The sequence below is a fragment of the Canis aureus genome, chromosome 12, assembly GCF_053574225.1.
Source record: "Canis aureus isolate CA01 chromosome 12, VMU_Caureus_v.1.0, whole genome shotgun sequence".
NCBI classification, from domain to species: Eukaryota; Metazoa; Chordata; class Mammalia; order Carnivora; family Canidae; genus Canis; species Canis aureus.
Genome location: NC_135622.1, coordinates 46961728 through 46982838, shown reverse-complemented (window position 1 = coordinate 46982838; position 21111 = coordinate 46961728). Strand labels below are relative to the sequence as shown.

Sequence of the window (21111 nt, the reverse complement as noted above, 5' to 3'; positions counted from 1 at the left end):
AGTGCCCTGTGCACATGGGTGTGGTCACTGTCCCCCTTTGCAGGGCAGCATGCTGAGGTTCAGGGGAATTCACATTTTACCCAAAGTCTGAGCCAAGATCTGAAAGCGATGGGCTGGGATTCAGGTCCTCTTGGCGTGAGAGCTCTCCCTCTTGGCCAGTATGGCCACTCTAACCACCTGTGACCCTCGACCTCCCGTCATTCGTCTGGCCTTTGTCTCCATGTGACCTATGCCCTCCCAGGTGAACTGGGAGTCCTAGGAGCTTATGTTCCCCTCTCCACAGTCTTTCTCACCAAGGATAGGGCCTTGGAGGTGTTTCATAGGGTTTCAGACCACACTCACTGGGCTGGCTGCCTGGTTAATGGTGCGGGCAGGCTTGGCAGCCAATCCAAGGGCACTTGAGAAGGGGAGCAGGAGGGCATGTTTTCAGGACACCCATCTTCTCACAGGCCTGGTGCACTTTTTCCCTGTCAGGAAGACATTGCATCCTTCTGGCCACACTCCCACAGAGAACTCTTATCTTGTGGAAGGAGCTTTTTGCCTGGATGAAGTAAACCTATGCCGTGTGGTTGGTCTTTAAGACTAGGTTGGCTTCTTCTAGGTAGAGGCACATCATCAGTACCTGTACAGTGAGCTCCCTAAGGCCTGGTCGTGAAAGGTCTTAGTTACACTTCTCAGACTACCGGAGCTCCTCTGAGTTGAGAGCTTCAAGGAGCAGGGTGGAGTTACTGAATGCTAGGCCCTGTAGTTGTCACACATCTGGAATGTTGCACAAACCTCCAGGGCCAGGCCGCGTGGTAGAGGAAGCCACAGTGGTTCCCAGGCATGCAAATTTCTCAGTAATTGTGGTGGCCAGCCCAAGGAGCCTTCTGACCGCTCCTACTGTGGACAGTGGGGTGGTTAAGACTGGTAGATACAAAGGCCAGGAGAAGGGGTCACCTTGCTATGTCCTAGAACAGCTTGAAACAACTAGAACCTTCCCATCTCTGTTGGATGGAATATCCTCAGAGGAGGTGCTGGTCCTGTCCTGAGTTCCTTTGCTTCCAGAAATGGGGAAAGATTCCACTCCAGGGACACCTCTTGCCTTTGACCCATGATCTCAGCATGTCGTTCATCAAGGGGCTGAGTGTCACAGGCTGACGAGAGCAGACAAGGGCGGCCCAGCCACTGTTCTGGACACAGTGACGCCATCCCTGTCAGTCCCTTCTCTGCCCCCCTCCCAACCAGCACACAGATGATTTTCTTCCAGGGCCTCGCAGAGCTCTCTACAGAACTGGGGGCATTGACCCTGTTGTGGGATTTACCAGAAGGGAGGGCGCTGACCCGGCCACCATGGGCGGGAAAGGGGTCTCTGACCCTCTGTCCTCAGAGGCCTGAAGTGGGGATGGGAACCATGCCAGGGCCCAGCCAGGGACAAGCAGGAAGCTTTCTATTGTGTTTTCACCTGACCCGGTTTCAGGAAGGACGGAAGGTAACTTCCAGGGATGCCTGTAAGAAGATGAGGTCAGTCCAAAGCAGGGCAGGGACTGACAAATGTAAGAGCAGGAAATGGCACAGGCACTGCTGCCTCCCTGAAACCAGATCTAGAAAGTTCCCTATGTGTGTTACAGGTGGGTCACAGATTTGCCTTGAGGCTGGGCGGTGCTTTTGACTGTGGCCTCTCACTGGAATTGCCGAGGGCTTTTGGTGACTACTGTGACACCATCCACCCCAAAAAAGGGGCCCACATCCACCTGTGCTCAGAGCCCTATTCGTGGGGCTCACACCTCCTGTCACTGGTGGTGGCTATGGCCTGAGGCTCTGCTGTGCTGCTTCCAGGGCACCAGGCCAGCTCCTTAGGCCTCTAAGACAGGACTTTCCACGCCCGCCCAGTTGTGGATGGATTGACAGAAAACCAAACTCTCATTGAGGGAAGGATGGAGGGTGGGAGGGGGAGTTTCCAGCCCTGGCAGTCAAAGGAGTGAGAGAAATTGTTTTTTGTCGTGAGGCAGAGCGTGGCTTGTCCGTGGGCTATAACAGAAAGGACATCTTTCCGATGGCCCCAAGAAATGATGCTGTTCCGTGCGCTCACATGTTGTTCGTCCTCCTGTTCTCAGTGAGGAGGTGCCGTGGAGGAGGAGGGCCCCCAGGGCCCGCCGTCCTGGTCCTCCTCCCGCATCAAGCTGTGGGGATGGATGGATCTGGCCCGAAAGCCTGCTGGCTGAGGTCTCCAGGGAAGGAAATTCCATCAGCCCCCAGAGTCCCTATTCCGGTGGCTCTGGCAGGCTCCTCTTCTATCTGACCTAAATCTCCCTTGCTGCAATTTAAGCCCATTTTCCCTGGTTTTGTTTTGAGTGGAAATGGAGAACAGCTAGTCCCCAGCTGCCTCCTCCAAAAGCCAGCTGACTCACAGGCCTTCATGCCTCCTGCCACGCTGAAGCATTCTCCGAAACCTGCCCTGTTGTATCCCTCCCCGCTGAAGGCTCCATTAGTGCAGGAGATGAGGCTCCCCCAAGGGACACAGAGGTGTCCTGCAGGCACAGCACAGAGGTGCCCCCCACTGGGGATGCTGAGGGGAAAGGGGGGTAGATGGCGCATGAGTCGGTGCAAGGCTGCCATCTGGCCAGGGAGCTGGGGGAGCTTCTTGCAGGAGGTGACACCCCCGTGAAGTCCTGAAGCAGGGGAGAAACAGGGCCCGACAAAAGGAGGCCTCGCAGCAGGTATCAGGGGGGCTGTCAGTCTCTCCCTGTCCCTGTCCCACGTTTGGGTGTGAAAAGCTAGTTCTCTTAGTGATATCCTCTTTGACCCCAGGGTTTAAGTGGAATTAGGAGTTCCACATCTTGACCCATTCATTCTCTTCTTCGTGAGCATCATATGAGGGGGAGGCCGCCAGGAGCCAGGTACGTGCCGCATGTGTCCCATGGGCCCCTCTGTTGGCCTGTTGATAATCTCCTGAGCTGCTAGGTTTGTCTTCATTTTGTGCCTTTTTACTTCTGGGAACAAAGAACCCCCACATGTTTCTGCTAAACATTAGCTATTTTGTGGGCCATTGAAGCCAATTCCTGGAAGAGTTGGGGGCTCATGGCTAAAAAAAAAAAAAGAAAAAGAAAATAAAATAAATAAATAAATAGAATTCGATTGGAAAGCCGTAGACGGCCGCTAAGGCTGAGTTTAAAAAGCAGTGACGCTGAGTGTCCCTGACAGTGCTCAGGCAGGGCGCGGTGACTGCAAGAGAAGAATTTTTATTTTTCCTCCACCCCTGGAATTAAAGCCTTCCTCCTCTGTAGGATAAATGGACAGAAATGGAAACCTTTTCCCTAAGCAGTTATCTTACCAAAATACTGAGATGTGAGCAAGGTCATTGGACTATTTTTTCCCCATTGCTTGGTCAAAAGCACCCTCCACACTACTTGGCTTCAACACAAAGGAACCAAAAAAAAAAAAAAAAAAAAAGCTGGAAAAAAAAAAAAAAAAGCCCCAACATTGATTGGATTTAAATAATGGAATTGCCATTAATATCTTCCATAAAAGATGATTGATTCTGACTTGGATTTATGGGAAGTTGGGGCTTGTAAAAGTAAACAGAGTGGCAGTCGTTCAATATTAATGCTGGTTTATGCACTGCACCCCCCACCCCCACCCCACCCCCCAGGGCTGGTTAAATGGACGGGCTCCCAGCGGCTGAGTCGAGAGAGTTACCCCCTGTGCCAGTTTAGGAAGCCAGCCTGCACCCAACCCCTCCTTCCCTCCCATGAGATCCTATTATGAAAATTACTGGGGAGACCAGCAGCTTGCTCCTCTGCCCTGTGGAAGCCCACAGCCTCCAATAGGCCCGAGGACTCCCGGGTGGCCTGGAAAAGTCTCTCCCTCTGCCTGCACCCCTCAAGAGCTCCAAGCTTCAGTGGGCTTGCTCTGAGCTTCTGCAGGCCAGGGGTTATGTGAGCCGATGCAGCCTCTAGCTTTGCTGTTCTTACGGAACAGCTCAGTAGAGGGGCCTTTAGTGCAGGGACACGAGGACTGAGGGTTTCAGAACAGTTTCTCCACTGATTCTTTACTCCTGCTCAGGGAAAGACGGAAATGAGCTCTAGGTTTCCCAGAAAAGTGGGGGCAGACCCTAAGTAGCCTAGGACTTTTCTTAGGAAGGGCTGGTGATTGAGGGTGATGGGGGCTGCCCACCTGCCATAGTGCCCACACCTGCCAGCGTCCCACCCAGCTGGGCCATCAGCCCCACTCTTGACCCTCTCACCCCTGGATAGCTGCCCATCCCCAAATGGGCAACTTGAACTCTTATCACTATCTCCCAGCCTTCTAGGCACTGTTGATCCCCTGTCGCCCAGGTATAAACTGGCGACTCCAAGACCTGCCCCCAGGGTCCATCCACATGGCCCTCTCCCCCTTCCCAGGATATCTCTCAGGGGCCACAAGACCTCACAGAATTCCTCGGCTCTCCAGCCGGCTCCTCAACCTGTGCTTCCCACCTCTGGGAATGGCGGTACCACCTACCCAGATCCCAAGTCAAAATTGTGGGAGCTCCCCTCCCCCATTACTCTCTACCCCCACATCCCAGGCTCCTGGCTCCATCTCCCAGCCTCTCCTCTAGCCTCCCTTCCATTCCCACTGCTCTTTCCCAGCTCAAAGGTCTTCATCAGTGCTAAACCCATTTCTCTCCCTACCTCCCTCTTGCCCCCTTCTGATTCCCCTTCTGAAGCCCCGGAGGGCCTTCTCCGGGGAACAAGTCACACTCAGCTGCCAGTCCCTATAGGATAAAGTCCAGGCATCTGCCTCTGAAAGCACCACTGCCCCGCCCATGCTGAAAGCACCACCTGTGGTCCCACTCTGGTACTTTCTACCACAGTGCCTTTCCCGTGCTGTTTGCTCCACCTGCAATGTCCCAACTGCAATGCTCTACCTGCAATGCCCCACTTGCAGTGTCTCACCTGAAATGCTCCACCTGCAGTTCCCCCCTGCAATGTCATTCCCACCCCACCCAGGCCTCCTCCCAAGGCAGAGGCAGCCATTCACATTTGTGCTCTTCTGACATGTCCATGCATTTAATGCAAGGAAGGGATAGAACCTTTGAGGGCCTCCCATATCAAATGTGTTTGGAGCTGCCTGCCTAGCACACACCACCTTCTGGAAACATCTGTACCCACGCACAATCCCTGCTGCTGACAGCAGGTAGTGCAGCATCCCTGCCTTCAGCCTCATTTACTGGACTAGGAGCAGATTCCTGATTGCAAGAGTGGCCTTCCACTGGCTGGCCAGCAACATAGGACTGATTGCTCTTGACCTCAAAAAATCAACTAGACCAATAGGATCTCTGGATTCTAGAATGGGAAGTAAGGGAACCAGAGACAGTTCCGATTTGGGGTCATGCACTTTAGCCAAATGGTATCCCAGATGCAAGACAGAAGTTATTCTGGAGTTCTGTGAGTAACAAAGTCGAGTCTTAAAGGCAATGACTAGGAGGAAAGAGAAGGGAGATGAGGGAGAAGGTGAACCGTGGGCAAGAGGCTGTGCTCACCGTGACTGGTCCCCGAAGCTCTTGTCTGCCCATCTGCTGGCTCCCCTGAAGCCTTACCATTGCCTCACAACATTAACATGAGCTGGTGTGGGCAGGCTCTTTTTAGTGAGACCAGAATCCTAACAGAATAACTACTTTTGAGCACCTCGAAGTCATGCTACGAGTAGGAATCATTATTGCCAATTTTACGGATAAGTCTGTTGCTCACACCATGTTAGGTGACATGCTCAACGCTACAGAGCAAGGAGGAATAGAGCCGAGACATGCTCAGTGCTTGCCACCACCATGTCACATCCCGTTAGCTGTGATCATGTCCCCCTCCTCTCCCACTCTGGGTTCCTTGAAGATGGGGCTGTGCCTCATTAGCCACTGAGCCCCCACTGCTGACGACAGGCTCTGGCACGAAGGCCTTGCGTATGCCTGATGGGTATGACTGAATTTCCATGCAGCCCATGGAAAGAGCATTGGATTCTGAGCCCCAAAGCCAGAGTTCAAGTGTGCCTGTGCCCTTTAAGGTTATAAAACCTCTCCCGTGCCAGCAACAGTGGGAATAGCCCAAGATGTAATTGGTGGTTGGAAGAAATGGTTTCTGAGGTCCTTACCCGCTCTGAGATTTCATGGCTGTGTCACCTCTGCCCCGTGTGCCTCACAGGAATGGCAGAGAATGGAGCATGGCACATGCTTGGCCCGCTGGCATTTGCCCCAACATGTTCCTACACATAGGGCTCCCCTTTCACACAGGTCCCTGGGGCCCCCCACCGCCACCCTGTGGAGGGTTCTTCCTTTCACCACCACTAGTGATTTAGGAGGGATTTGTGCCGAGGCCAGGCGGGCCACAATTTTCCAGGCATCCCTGATAGCAGCTTTGCCTAATGAGGACGCAATGCTTACACATATTTTCATTCTTTACAAAAAAATCGGCTATTAATTTGTCAGAATTATTCATATTTTGCTGATGATATTTTCCATGTATCTAATCAGGGAGCTCATGAATAGAAATGAAACTATTTAAATACAGAGATGGTGTACATTGTAAGATCTTGTTTTCTCAAGCTGTTTCAGAATGCAGTGCATACATTTATTTCTTCTAAAAACAGGTTTTTGCAACCATCAAAAAAAGTTTTTTAGATCTTTGATTAAATATGACTCTATTCAAATATGCTAAATTGGTGAGAGTGGCCTCTGTGTGTGTGTGTGTACACGTGTATGCCTGTCTGTGTGGTCACAGACTGTGACTTGAAGCCTGTTTTCTGGACAGGAGACTGTTCGGGGAGAAAAGTGAAAAACACATTTGGATAAAATCTTTTGGATGGATGGATGACATAATAAAAGTACAAATTGAAATTGGGCTGAATAATATCCCAGATAATTATTTGTACAATGTAGACTTTTAAACTGCTCAAAATTCCAGCAGCACTTACCTACATTGAAAGTGGCTTGGAATCATTAAACAAAGCCAGATATTAAATATACTACTGCTATCTCTCGAAACATTAGCAAGTAATGTAAAACACATGGCATCTACTCAATGGAAAATCTGAGAATACAAATTATAATAGTTGTCTTATAAGACCTCTGGGAAGCTTGAACTGAATTGCTTAATTCCATTAATAACAAACTATTACTCTAGCTATTAAAGCAACATAAGGTAATAGAGATCATGTCGAGAGATTGCACTGAGGCTCTTTCTTCACCTAGCACAAATTTATTCAGGGGCATTGATAGATTTTAATTGACTATGGCAACTGAATAGTAACAAAGGAAATTGAATGTCTTTTGAAAAGCTCCACATTTTGTAGAGGCAAATAGCAACACCAAAATGAGGGTTTGGGGGAGCTGGGAGAGGCAGGGAAGGACATTGAGGAACATCTGTACCAGCAGCATCTCCACAGAAAGGCTTTCCTGTGACCTTACCAGGAAATTCCTTGGGAACAAGCACACCACAGGCCCGAGCATCTTTTTCACCTCCATGTGGTCCAAATTGAAATGAAACTACTCCAGGCTGCTGTAAAGACACGTGCTTTGCCATGAATATCCATGGGGCGTGCTTCCAAGATTAGGACTGGAGGGACCTTCATGCAGGCTGCTGAGTCTTCTCTGGAGAGTTCTGAGAACAGGGTTTGTTTCAGCCTGAGGGCCTACCAGGGGCATGAGTGACCTCTTATGATGGCCTAGCAGTGGCATGATTGACTCCTCATCCGAGACTGGCAGTGCGTGAGCGACCTCTCATTGTGGCCTGGTGATGACCTGAGTGACCCCTCATCCTAGAGTGGCAGTGGCATGAGTGACCCCTCATCCTGGCTCTGAACCTGAGGACCACTAAGGACTCTCTCAGCTCTTATCTCATCCAGGGTGGATTCTGGTGACCTGTCACCTACTTTTTCTTGCATTTTTTTGGTCCTCTGCCCACTACTCATGGCTCCTGTCTTGTTTTCACACCCTAAGAGCATCGGGTATCTGTCCTGCCTCTCATATGAGCCTCACTTTGTAGAAGTCAGTTTTTACACTAGTCTGCTCAGGCTGCCCCAACAAAATACCACAGGTGTTTAAACAACAGAAACTTTGTTTCTTGCAGTTCTGGAGGCTAGATGTTCAAGATCAGAGTGCCAGCAGGTCCGGTTCTGGTGAGCACTCTCTTCCTGGCTGGTGGATGGCCACCTTTTTTGCTATGTCCTCATATTCATACTGTAGAATCTGAGGGAGGGAAGGAGGAAGGAGAGAAAAGGAGAGCTCTCTCTGGTGTCTCTTCGTATAAAAGGACTAATCCTATTGGATCAGGGCCACCTTGTGACCTCACTAAACCTTAATACTTCTATAAAGACTCTACTTCCAAGTATGGTCGCAATGTGGTTTAGGGCTTTAACACAGGAATTTGGGAGGGACATGATTCAGCCTACACCTGTTTTGAAGTCCTCTTTGCATCTTGTTGGGCTAATCTCTTTCCCCACTCACGCCCAACCCCAAGAACCCAAGTGCCTTAGTTCCTCTGTTTGAAGGGAAACCCATCTTTAAAGGAAACTATACCCAGATATGAGGGGCTGCCAGAAGCATCCCTCTGGTGGCAATTCTAGGAGGTGGTAAGGAGCCTGTGGGCAGCAGAGGAAGTAGCAAGGTCACAGGGCACCCTCCCCCCAGTCACCTCCACACTGTGCTTATTGGTGGGTTGGGTCCAGATTATCGTGCCGCCTAGCCCAGGGCAATCATATTGCTGCAGAAGTGTTGGAAGGTCATGTCTTCTGATGTCTGGCCCTGCCACTGATTTGAGGGATGGGTCCTGAACATCATCTCATTTCAGTCTATAGGGTTATTTTCTCACCATTTTTCTGCCCAGGGTGGCAACAGGTATAACGTTCAACCTGCTGTGTGTCCACTGGGATTGGGGACCCTCCCTTTCTCCCCACCTGTTGGTCCCAGCTTCTCTCCAGGACATCACAGAGGAGCTTCGGAGGGCTGGCCTGCAGCACACAGTACCCCCTCCGTGTCACGCCCCAGCGAGGGCACTTGGCCCTTCTGGAGTCTCATCAGAGCTAGGCTCTGAGTGTGACCCAGGAAGGGGCTCTGGCTCACGGCAGTGGGCGCCTGCTTGCTGGCGATGGGAGAACCTAATACCACCGCGACTGCAGCATACGCATGTGTTTGAAAACCTCCTTGGCAGGCAGGACCTCCTAATTTTTTCCACTTCTTGTGATTAGCGTTGCAGACTAATCCTAGCACCAGACTCAACACCAGCTGTTCTTCCCCCACTGCTTGTTTTTGCTTATAGACCAAATCCTGGAGCTGCTGCTGCATCTGCTGGCCGCACTCCTCCCCTGCAGCCAGTCACCTGCAGCATGACCCCAGGCGAGTTCTCTTTCGACCTGGCCACCCGCGTGCTTTTCACCGCCCGATAGCCTCAGTTCCCAGAGCCAGACTGACCCTAGCAATTGGACTGACCCTAGCAAATTCCGCATTTGCGTTCCAAAACATCAGACATCCCTGGGTACCACATGCAATTTTTGATGTAATGTGACCCACTCAAAACAATACATGCAGCGTTTAGGTAAGTTTTATAATTTGACAATAAAATGAGCACACTCGGCCCCACCTCTGAACTTAAGAACTAGAATAGTGCCAGACTATTGAAATGACCTGTTTTGCTCAATTCTTTCCAACACCCCTTACATTTAGAAAGAGGTCTGCAGGAAGAGCTCTGGCCTTGGCCCCTCTCTCCTCCCCAGCCCCACCTTGTGGCCATTTGGAGGGCAAGGAACCCCTCCCCAGGAGCCCCCAGTTTGCAGCAACAGCATCTCCATCCTTCAGCAGGGCCCTGGCCAAGAAGCAAGGCATCAGTAGCCTCCAGCCCAGCAGGAGTGGCCAGAGCCATCCTGTGGAGTCCAGAGATGGTGACAAGACAGGAGCTCTCTCAGTTCTGTGAATTTCCCCGGCTTCCCCCCTTCTTCCAGTGACTGCCATGGCAGTGCTTGGAGGAAGGTTATTTACAGCATGCAGACACAGGAGCTCAGACTTCTGCATCCTTAGATGCCATCAATTTGCATTTCTATGAGAGTTTCTCACATACCTGGAAGGCCCTAAAAACAAATCAGGGAGTGTGGCATATGGGACATTTGCCCTCCAAACACTCCAGCGACAAGAAGAATTGTGATTGTCAGAAATATCATATTCCTGTCGAAAGCACATGAAATCAGCTCTGTAAATTGGGAAACATAAGTCATGGTTATATTTGTTTTGCCGCCATGTAAGAATCACAAATGTCTCATAGAATAGGAAGCAAAACAAAACTATGAGCCCTTTTAGAATGACTTAATGTAATGTCCAACCGTGCTATTTCTCTGTATGAAATTCCTGGCTCCCCTCGGTCCTCACATATTTTGGGCCAGTTGGTTTCTTTCTTGGCAACTGCGGTTTCTTAAAAACAGGATTAAAGTGATCACTCTTGTCTCTTCGGCAACCTCTCCATGGTTTTGTCCCTCCTCGGCCACTGGCTGTTCGGTTCTCTCTCCTTCCACTTCTCTCTTCATTCCTGACCTCCCCTCCTTGGTCCCGAATTCCTGAATCACAGGATCACACGGGGAGCTGATGGTTTCCTGGAGCAGAGCGATGCTGAGCACTCCCAGGCAGTGCACCTGTGCACATACCCCCCCAATATCACCACCAAAAAAAAACATTTTCCTTAAGCAAGCCTGCGGGCATAGGGGGACAGTGGGACAGTGAGTCAACCAAGGTAAACAGAGATGGCAGAAATAGAACTCACCTCTGCCTGGAGAGAGAGTGCCAGGGGGAAGGTACTATAAGGGTCTCAGACAGAATAAATGGCTGGAAGAGTCTGGGAAGGATTTCTATCCCTCAAGCATCTATCACTGGATCCACTTCAGTGTGGACTTGAGATCTGTGGAGAAGAGCAAAAATGCCAGCTGGGAGAGAGAGAAGGTTGGCCTGATGCTGGCGTGTGTGAATGTGTGTGCAGGTGTGCAAGATCCTGTGAGCTCTCAATCTCAAATGCTGCCATGATAGTTTTGTTTGTGTGAGTGTGTTTGTTTGAACACAAAAGTCATTGCTTGAAAAGCAGGCAAAGATTTCCCTGACTATCGGGAAGTCTGGGATTTGGGCAGCAGTAAGTCTCATTTCTCTGAAATCCCCGGGTACACTCCCTTCTTGCATTACTACCTTGGCCTCAATGCCAAGTGGGCTGGGGCTGGCGTGCCAACGAGTGCCTTGACATCCAGGTGAATGTGGCAAATCAAAACAAATGCCCAGCCAGGCAGGGAGCTCCAGGCCTCTAGATGGAGAGAAGCCCCTCTGGATGGAGTCAGAAAGCAATGAGAGGAAGGAGAGCAAGCCAACTGGAAGGAGAATTTGGCCCTGCTCTAGCACCTAAGTCAACACCCAACCACACCACTGCTTTCTTGGCACCTCCATCAGGAAATTCAGCAAGGTCAAGGACTTTCTGGAACAGTACTGCCCGCAGTCCAGAACCTTCTGCAGTCATGGAGATATTCTACATTATGTTGTCTACTACTATTGAGCACTTCGAATGTAGTTCGTGTGAGTGGGGAACTGAATTTTTAATTATCTTCAAGTTAAGTTAGTTTTAATTGAAATAGCCACATGGGCTAGTAGCCACAGTATTATTAGCAGCATGACTCCAGAAGCCCCACAGCAGAGCCTGGGTGAGGCTGCTCTGTGCCTCCCAAAACTCCAGAAGATCTTGTCCCTTTCTACACCTCAAAGTGGCAAAGCATGCAGAGCTCTCAGTGAGAAATTATCCTGAAAATCAGAATGGGCGGGATGCTTACAGAGGTCCCCGCAACCAGGCACATTCCATTTAGTAGTCAGAAGATTTGTGCTCGGCCTGGGGGAAGAAGCTCCACATCCCCCCAAAGCCATTTTCTTTCTTGCCACACAAAGTTTCCTCTGCTTCAGCTGTCCGAGGAAGTGGTTTTGCAAGGCTTCATTATTATTATTTATATTTCTTTGCCACATTCACTGAAACTGTACCTGGGTTGCCGCTCTCCGTTTCATTTCTGGCTGTTCAGGATTCACTCCTGGCCAGGGTGGTGAGGTTTTCCTATAGAACAGTTCAGAATGGCCACCACATCTCTCTTCCTTGGGGTGTTTGGAGAGAACATCCAGGGGCTGATTGCCACCCCTCGTAGGAAATGGGCAGATGGAGGCAGTCGGATGACCCTCCCACTACAAATGTGTGCCTTCTTTGGGTGTAAGTTAGGAACGCCTAGATAGATATTTATTTTCTTGCTCCAGAACTGCCAGGCCCAAGCAGTGGCTGGATTTGGGGTGCTCTGGTGAAGTGCCTTGGCTCTGGAGTAACTGATAGAAAAGTCAGAATCCCTTCCTGCTTTCAACAATCATACTTCCTGGAGCGGGCAGGGGTACTAGGAAAAGAAGGGAGCCAGTCAGAACCCCAGGATGAGGAGAAACCTTTGGGGAAGTGGAGGTAGCACCTGGTCTGTGCCTACCCCCACCAGCCCCCCAAGAGGGTAAATGTTATGGGGGGAGGGGGTCAAGTGGGACAGCACTTAGAGATCCAGAATCTCTCAGACCCCTGTGTGGACTCAGGGAATAATGAAGGGTGAGGGAAATAGCTCAACAGTCTCATTGTGTTTATGGCACAGATTTTCTCCATAGGCTGCTTAGGATTCTAGAACCTTAATCTAGAAATAGAGCCCTTGTCCGCTGGCTGAAAAGGGTGGAAACAGATGAGTAGGGGGTGTTTGCTTTTCCTAGGATAGAAGGCTTAATGGTTCTTTAAGAGCATTTGCTGTGGGTTTAGCATTGTAAGAATAATTAACTTATATGAGGACTCTCCTTAAACCCACAGATATGTATTGATGCCAGCTGTCCAGCAGGCCCTGTGCTGTACCCCATCCCTCATCTCAGCCCTAAAGGAGAGACTCTTCCCAGCATAGTCTGGGCAGGGGGTACAAGTTACTCAGTGTTAGCAAGGAAGGATGCAAGGTGGTGCAGTCATGCCAGACACCAGTGTACAGAAAGCGAATCCAGGAGAGTTTCCTGGAAGAGGGAGACATGAGCTGAGCCTCGATGTGAGTAGCAGACTTCAGGTGTCTGAAAAGAGCGAGGGGGTCTCTTCAATAGTACAGGCGGGAGAAAGAAACAGTAAGTGAAGGGAAGCCGTGGAGAAAGCTTTATTAGTATAATCTGTTATTTGGGGTATTTACCTGCTATGTTTAAACCTTACAAATCAGCAAACCACCTGGTATCATGTGTTAGATCCTGGTTTGTGGATTTAGAGACCCCCCTGACCATCACCCACCTCCCCCCAGGCCAGAAAGGTAGAGAAACAGACAAGACTCTGCGAATGGGGACAGGATTTTTATGTGATGGCCGATCAGCTGTGACTTTGAAGCCACTCTTCACACATTTCCTCTGATTTAAAACACAGTTTGGGAAGTTGATTTCTAGGTTTATAAAAAAAAAAAAAAAGAAAACACCCCGTCTATTTTGAGTTTGGAAACATAATTAATTATTTCCTAGAAAAGAGTTTGAAAACCTGATTACTTTCCGCAACTCCACATCTTGAGGCCGTTCTAAAAAAAAATCAGATTTCAACTCACGCCCGCGGCGTGAGAAGCTTTTTTGAGTTCAGTTGACGAGGTTGCACTTTGACATGCTTTTCAAGATTTGAATATTTTTATAAATCATGATTATGCTACTGTTTAATGAGAACAAAAGTGGAAATAGCATCTGCTTGTCTGCCGCGGAGCCTCTCCCGGCCCGTGTGTGCTGTCTGGAAAAGTTGTGGCCCAGTCTGGAGAGCTGATGAGCGTCTTGATTAGCTGAAATTGCTTCCTGCGGTAGTTCGGGGGCGTCGGCGCTGTGATGAACTGGGTCATTTCAGGGATCGGGGACGCAGGAGCTGCTCTGAGCGGCGCCGGCTGGCAGTCTAGCTCAAGCCAGAGACCCCCAGCAGGGACGGGGGCCAGTCTCCCTTCCAGTCCTGGCTGGGGTCCTGGGTCCATTCTTGTCTAGACCCTGAGCTTCGCCAAGGCAGGAGCAGGGGCTGAGACGGGTTGAACCGACTCTAAGTGAGATGCAGGTGTGCGGCGGGAGGTGGTACAGGTGCGGCCACAGTCACTGGGGGTGAGAACGGAGCCGGCTCCGGGCGGCGGTGGAAACAGCTCGGGAGCGTGGCCGTGGAGGGCAGCTTAGCAGCGTAATGCCCTTCCCATGAAGCGCAAACATTGGTGTTCAGGTTGAAGAAACTATGTCAGCAAGAGCGTTTAAATACGGTGCTTTGTTTTCTGAGTTTTCCAGTGTTGGGACATGTTAGTTTTCTTTCAAAATAGTGAACCTAAAAATGGTTTTGATTTTTAAACTGTTACCATTTTTATCTGGAAAACTCATCGTTCCAGAATTCCTTAACCACCACCACCACCACCACCCCCCCCCCCGAAGCTCCTCTCTAAATAACAGTGTTTAATGTAACTTCTCTGTAAGGAAATGCTGAGCTCTTAGGGGGAGGGTTCCATCGTTGAGGTGCCAACAAATGCAGACATCACTGTAACCCAGTGTCCCTATCAAGAAAACAAATGTTTACATCAGGAAGTTCCCCACCCCCCCTCCCGCCCCTTCCCAGGCAACCCCCTACTCCAGAAGCAACCACTGAATGGTTGGTTTGTCACGTGCATTTTAATTCATGGCTTTAATTTAAAACATCACCTGCATTTTGAAACCGAGAGAGGACCCCCTCTGAGAAAGGTCTGCAGCTGGCTCCTGGGAGCCCCTGTGGTGGCCAAGCCTGAGGGACCTGCTCCAGAGGTTGCCAGCCCCCTGGCTCAGACTTGGAGGTCGTCTGAAGTCTCATCAGCCGCACACCTCCACACCTGGAATCTCAGACGTTCGCAATACCTCGAGAACAATGGATGGCAAGAAAATTCATTCTGTGCTTTTTCCAGGATTGCTTGCATGCAATTGTGCCTGCTGAGCAGGAGGGCTCCAGATTAGAGAGAGAGAGAGGCCTGCTCGTCGGCCTGCATAATCAGCATCGAACATATTTCTGCCCCAACAAAGAGAACAGTGTGTTCCTGAGATGCTGCTATGCGGCTTGGAAGCTCACTGGTGGGCGGTTCTCTTGGGAGGGAGTCACACTTTTCAGCAGTACCCCAGGCCCACCTCACCCACCCCAACTCTTTTTTTTTCTTTGGCCCCAGACTCTCTGGCTTCTGAGGAGCAGACAGCTCTCAGGGGGTCTAGCAGAGGGCAGAGATGTCTGTGGCTTCTGTATGCCTCCATCCCTCTGATCCTTACAAAATAAAATGCCTGCAAACCCACCTGTCTGCCCAGTTGATTCTCCGTCTCATGCTACTGTAGCCACTTTGCTTGCCTCTTGAGATGCCATGTGTGTCTCATTCCACGATGTTGATGGCAACTCCATCTTCTCACAGGAGCTGCCGTGGGTTCCCTGTCAAACTCTCCGATCTGTCCCTCTGTCTAGTGCGTCGGCAGCAGCCGACTGTGCTAGGCACCATGGGTGTTCTCAGAGAGAAGCATTCAGGCGGTCAGCTACAACAAGATAGAAGTGAACAAAGCGCCAGGCTGAGGTGTGGCCAAGCCCCTTCTAGGTCAGGTCTCTCCCTTGTGACCTCCTGCAGTTGACTTCATTGGTTTGCTCCCTAACACTCCATCAGGACTCAAGTCTTTGAGGGGTGGCCAAGATTGGAAGAACGACTTCTCTTTTTTTTTTTTTTCAATTTTAATTTTTTTGACTCTTTCCTATAATTGTATTCTCCTATTTAATCATAAAGATTTATATCAGGGAAAATAACCTAAGAATATGTGTGCTTTGTTTGAATGTCATAATCATGCTCTTTATAAAATTACCCTGAGGCAGGAGAGTTAAAGGTATAAATGATTAAGATGCTAAGATGTGTGGGCTTGTAGCAAGTGGAGGGGGTGGCCTGGGACTGGCACACCCAGCCCTGGACTGGGATGCCTCTGTCATCCCCCTGAGCATTGACAGGTCCCTCCCTGGCCTATGACCCAATCGCCCCATCCAAGTGAAGTTTGGAACAAAGGTCAGAGGTCACCTCAGCATGACCCTCTGTGGCTTCACAATTCCTTTGTTATCACTGGTCACTTAAATGTCTGCTGTGATCACTGCAGACAACATTGGTGAAAGTTTAGTAGGTTTTAGAGACTCAGACTGGGAACTACAGAAAAGGCCATGGGTAGTGCTATCTGTGCCATCGATGGCTTATGGTTCATGCAGAAGGCTCATGTCTGCCGTCACCACACGACAGCCCTGCTAGCCCAGCTCAGACTGTGCGGCCTCGCTTATCCAGAAAGAAGACAGCAAAAGGGAGTCTCGGGCCCACGGCCAAGAGGCACCTGTGCCTTCTTTCATTTTTTTTTTTTAATTTTTAAAGATTTTATTTACTTATTCATGAGAGACACAGAGAGAGGGGGGAGAGGCAGAGACACAGGCAGAGGGAGAAGCAGGCTCCATGCAGGGAGTCTGATGTGGGACTCAACCCTGGGTCTCCAGGATCACGCCCTGGGCTGAAGGTGGCGCTAAACTCCCGAGCCACCCAGGCTGCCCCTGTGCCTTCTTTCAGAGGAGCTGCCCTGTCCATGCTCTGGCTCCCACCCAGATCCCCAGGAATGAAGTAAGGCCACAGGTGAGAAAGGAGGGCCCTGACCCCCAGAGGCAGCTGCTATGAGGAAGGAAGAAGAAGAAGAAGAGGCACGCAGACCTCAGAGTGCAGCATCTCTGTCCTCACACATGGTCTCGCAACTTATTGCTTTCCCTGTTTCAGTGGAGAACAGGCTGGCCCTCCAGGCCCTATAAATTATCAAATGCTTCTATGTACCCGAATCCTTCCTCCTCCTCCACTGGGAGCCTCTCGATCCAGCCCAAAGGAGTCCACTGGGCTGGGAACATCTCAGAAAAGAACTCTCTGAATCAACCAGTGAGCTCCACAAAACAGGGGCCACACCGTGTTCTTCTGGATGCTCCCTGAGGGCCTTAGGGCTCCAGGGCTTCGGGACACGTGGGAGCTCTACCAGCGACAGCTCAGGCCAGAAACGGGTCTTCCTGAGAACAATTCCCGGTCACGAAGGGAAGAGAATATGTGTTCTATGTGTTATGTGCAGGGCCAGACAAATTTATAATACATTTCAAAAGTGTTTTTTGCCCCCCCCAAAAAAATATTTTTTAAAAATTAATATTTAGTGCTTAAAGTGACAAATGTCATTCCCTGGAAAATCCACTCATTTGGAAAGCGTTCAGAGCATAAGTGATACCCCACCAGCCTGAGCTTTCTGCAACAGGGGTGTGAGAGGCACCGCAGAGGGTGCTGGTGAGTGAGTGACAGGCACGGGGACACGTGCGCTGGTGCACCCGCTTCTCCTGGCAGGGGAGAGGCTAGGGATCCTGCTACTGTCCTAGGCCTAGAGCTACAGGTGAGGACTCCGCTCGAGCTGGCGTGTGCTGCCCACAGTGTGGGGCCTGCGGCCAGGCAGCTGTGTCCCTGAGGCCCCTGGCCTGTGGTCTGAAGCCCTGCCTGCCGGTGGGTGAGCCCCGGGCCCCTCCCGGGCCCCCCAGTCTCCACCAGTGGTCCGGTGGCCTCGTCTCCCAGGCAGCCGTCTCAAACCTCCACTGGTGGGCGCGTCGTGGCTTTGATCTGCCAACCTGCCCCCAAGAGGCAGTCTTTTTCAGAAGGTCTTTCTGCCTTTAATCTTCGCGCAGGGAATAAACACCCTTAGTTTCTCTCCTCCCTTCTGCTGGAACACTTAGTCTGCTGCCATGCCGGCCTTTCAGACACCGTTCTTGACATTTTCTCACTTGGGGAGATGTTCACCCTACCTCTCTCTTGCTTCCCAAGTTAAGAAACTGAGGACCAGGTGCTGACAAGAGAGCTAGCTAGGGTGGAGAGCCCTGTGACCAGGAGTTGGGAGGGTGGGGAGCAGAGGTGTCAGAGGAGACTAACCTTGTCCTGGCAGGTGGGTCCCTGAGCATCTCTGGGCCTCAGTGACTGCTGCCCCCAAACTCCCACCACACAGGGGCGGGGTCTCCTGCCAAAGTGTGCACAGTGTGCTAGGAGGCTCTCTTCCAGGTGAGATAAGGCCATGATGGGCACTGGCTCAGCCACTTGGGCACTCCTACCAGCTCTCTCCTTTCCTGCAAAGCTGACACTGCACCCCTGCTTTCCAAACCCACCATCCTGGTCACTCTCTGTCCACCCCTTTTAGTGAACACTCCAGGTGCATTGTCTGCTGACCCTTGAGAGACCTCCTACACTCTGACTTTGGTTGCCACCATGCCTGTTCTGCTCCATCTCTGCCTCCTGAACAAGCTTTCAAAACCCTGGCCCTGTCTGTTCCCCCTCAGCCCCATCATCCAGGAGGTTGTAGAACCTCCAACAGGCAGGTGGACAGAACCTGGTGCTCTGGGTGACCAGAGAGGTATTTTCAGGGGTGGTGCACAGGCCCTCCCAGATGCTGACTTGTGAGTAAACGCCCCTTTTGTTCCTGGGAAGAGAATGGGGACATGGCCGGGTGCGTGGACTGGATTGATGCTACAGACACCTGGAGGGTGGGCTTCGGAGGACACCTGACCCAGTTTGGAAACCACCTCTGGGCCCCTGGGGTCTCTAACAAGGACCTTCCATCTGCCACATGCCAGGCAGGTCCCAGCCAAGCTAATCAGGTCAGCCGGGTGGCTGACCACAGGGCAGCTCTCAGGGGAACCGGCTTCATCGCTCAGCCTCACGCCAGCCTCCACAGCAACCAGAGCACTTTGCTGGTGAACACCTGACACCTTTCGTCTTCTCAAGAAAATGAGGAGAAACATGCAAACTTCCCTAGGAATGGTAGGCATTGTCCAGACATACTCCAGATGGGCATGACTTGGAGCCCATTCCTGCCCCTAGTGGTTCATTTTCCAACAGGCTGGGCAGCTGGCCTGGTTAACAGGTCATTCATTAAAAAACAGAGCTGCTTATCTCCATGCAGTTGAAGGAATGGAAGGCACATGTCCTGACTGACCCTTCCCCACAAGTGGCCTGCAGACACATGGTCCTGCTGCCTGTGCCATGAAATTCTGCCTTCCTTGGCAAAATCAGCCCTGACCCTCCAGAGTGGTGCTCAGGAGTCTCAAACCGATTCTTATCCCCCAAGGGTTGCTTCTCCTGCAGGCCATGTCCTAGGTCAAGGACAAGGACTCCCGCTGCTCTTTGGCCTAACTATGGGTATTCAGGGCCATTACCTTCTTCCCTGTGGCCGCTGAGATCAGGCTAGAACATATGAAGGGGCTCTACCCAGGGCCATGAGAGAGCACGAGGGAAGTAAAGACAAAGAGTATTACACCGGTAGGCCATCTGGCTCCCCAGCACTTGCCTCTCCTCCAGGGTTCACCAGCTCCTTTTCTGGGTCCAGCTCAGAAAAGATGTGGTGGGACACCATCACAGCACCCAAGAGCTCAAACCTCAACAGCCTGGCTCCTCAAAGGACCAGGGGAGCAGGCGAGATGGAAGCAGAGCTCCCTTGAAGCCTACCTTCTGCACCTGGCCCCAGTGCTCACTGTACCGCTGGCACCTGCAGAGCAGGGCAGAAGTGCTCTTGGAGCTGCACAAGGACAGCTGGATGTTGAGTTAATGCCAGAGAACTTCCCAGATTCAGATGGTTCAGATTTATTTTATGCAATGCAGAAAAACCACTCCAAACCATTCCAAAGCCAGAATGGAGCCCACCCTGGAGTTCTGAGCAGAGCTGTGACTGCATCTCCCACAGGCTGCCCATCACTGCCCTGTGTGGGGCTGCATGGAGTGCCCTGCTGTCTGTGCACTTGCTGGCACTCCTGAGAGCCTGTGAGCACCACAAGTGTCAGGATCCTATAGAGAAGGGGCAGGAAAATAACAAAAGACTTGCAGAACATTTAAGACAAAAGATAAAAAACTGGAGAGGGAGAAGTGCCCATTGTAGAGATGAGTCTGTATGTTCTGACCTGCCAGATAATAGGATTACACATGTCTTATCTCTGCCACAAACTGGCTCCATGCCAGCCCCAGTCCAAGCAGTGTGACAGTGGGACATACATCCTTCCTCTCCTGCTCCACATCCTATGATCACGGCAGCTCGCTTTTGGGGATCAAATATCTCCAGGGATTCAGCTTCCTGAGTTAGTAGAGCCTCTAGAAAGAGGTGACTTTCTTTGGTCTAAATTTTTGGCATCCGCTCTGGTGTTTCTTCACCCATATCTTGATTCAAGAAACCCAGACCGATGTGTGTACTGTAGGCAGTTCAGTAGGCCCTTGTTTGGGCCTGGGCTTTGGAAGTTCAACCAGAGCAGCACATTTGCTCCTGCCATCTAATTTGTCCACTGTCCCTCAGGTCCTCCTTTCAGCTCCCCAGCGGGGGTCTGGGCCCAGCCTCCAAGGGCCTGATGCTGAGCACAGGGACGGAGTGGTGAAAGGCAGGCACCAGGGAGACCATGTGAACTCTCATTGTTGCTGTATAACCAGCCACCCCAAACCTAGGTGTGTGGACAACCATTTTTGTTAAGTCTGGGTCAGGGCAGCCCCAGTGGCTCAGCAGTTTAGCGCCGCCTTCAGCCCAGGGCATGATCCTGGAGACTGGGGATCAAGTCCCATGTCAGGCTCCCTGCATGGAGCCTGCTTCTCCCTCTGCCTGGGTCTCTGCCTCTCTCTCTCTCTCTCTCTCTCTCTCTCTCTCTGGTATATATATATATATATATTTATTTAAAAAGAGAGAGAGAGAGAGAGAGTCTGGGTCAAGACTTTAGACCAGGCACAGCAGGGAGAGCTTGCCTACAATGTCTGGGACCTTGGCTGGGAATACTCACAGGCTGGTGACTCTACCACCCAGCCTGGAATCATCCAGAGGCATCCTCTCTCTTATGGCTAGTGTGGACAGGCTGTGAATGGGAACATCTCTCTGTCTCTCCTCTGGGCCTGGGATTCCTCACACTGTAGTCGCCTCAAGGCAGGTACACTTCTTATATGGAAGCTCGGTGCTGGGGGACCAGGTGTGTCCCAAAGGCAGCACATTGCCTTTGATGCTTAGCCTTGAAAAGCACACCTTGTCTCTTCTGCTCTGTTCTGTTGGTTACAAGC

At 51.1% G+C, this 21111-nt stretch overlaps 1 protein-coding gene across 1 annotated transcript in view; it reads left to right on the top strand.

Moving 5' to 3' along the window:
• Window positions 1-21111, top strand: part of KLHL29 (kelch like family member 29) — a 305917-nt gene that overhangs the window by 94185 nt on the left and 190621 nt on the right. The gene's annotated exons all lie outside the window — the stretch shown is intronic.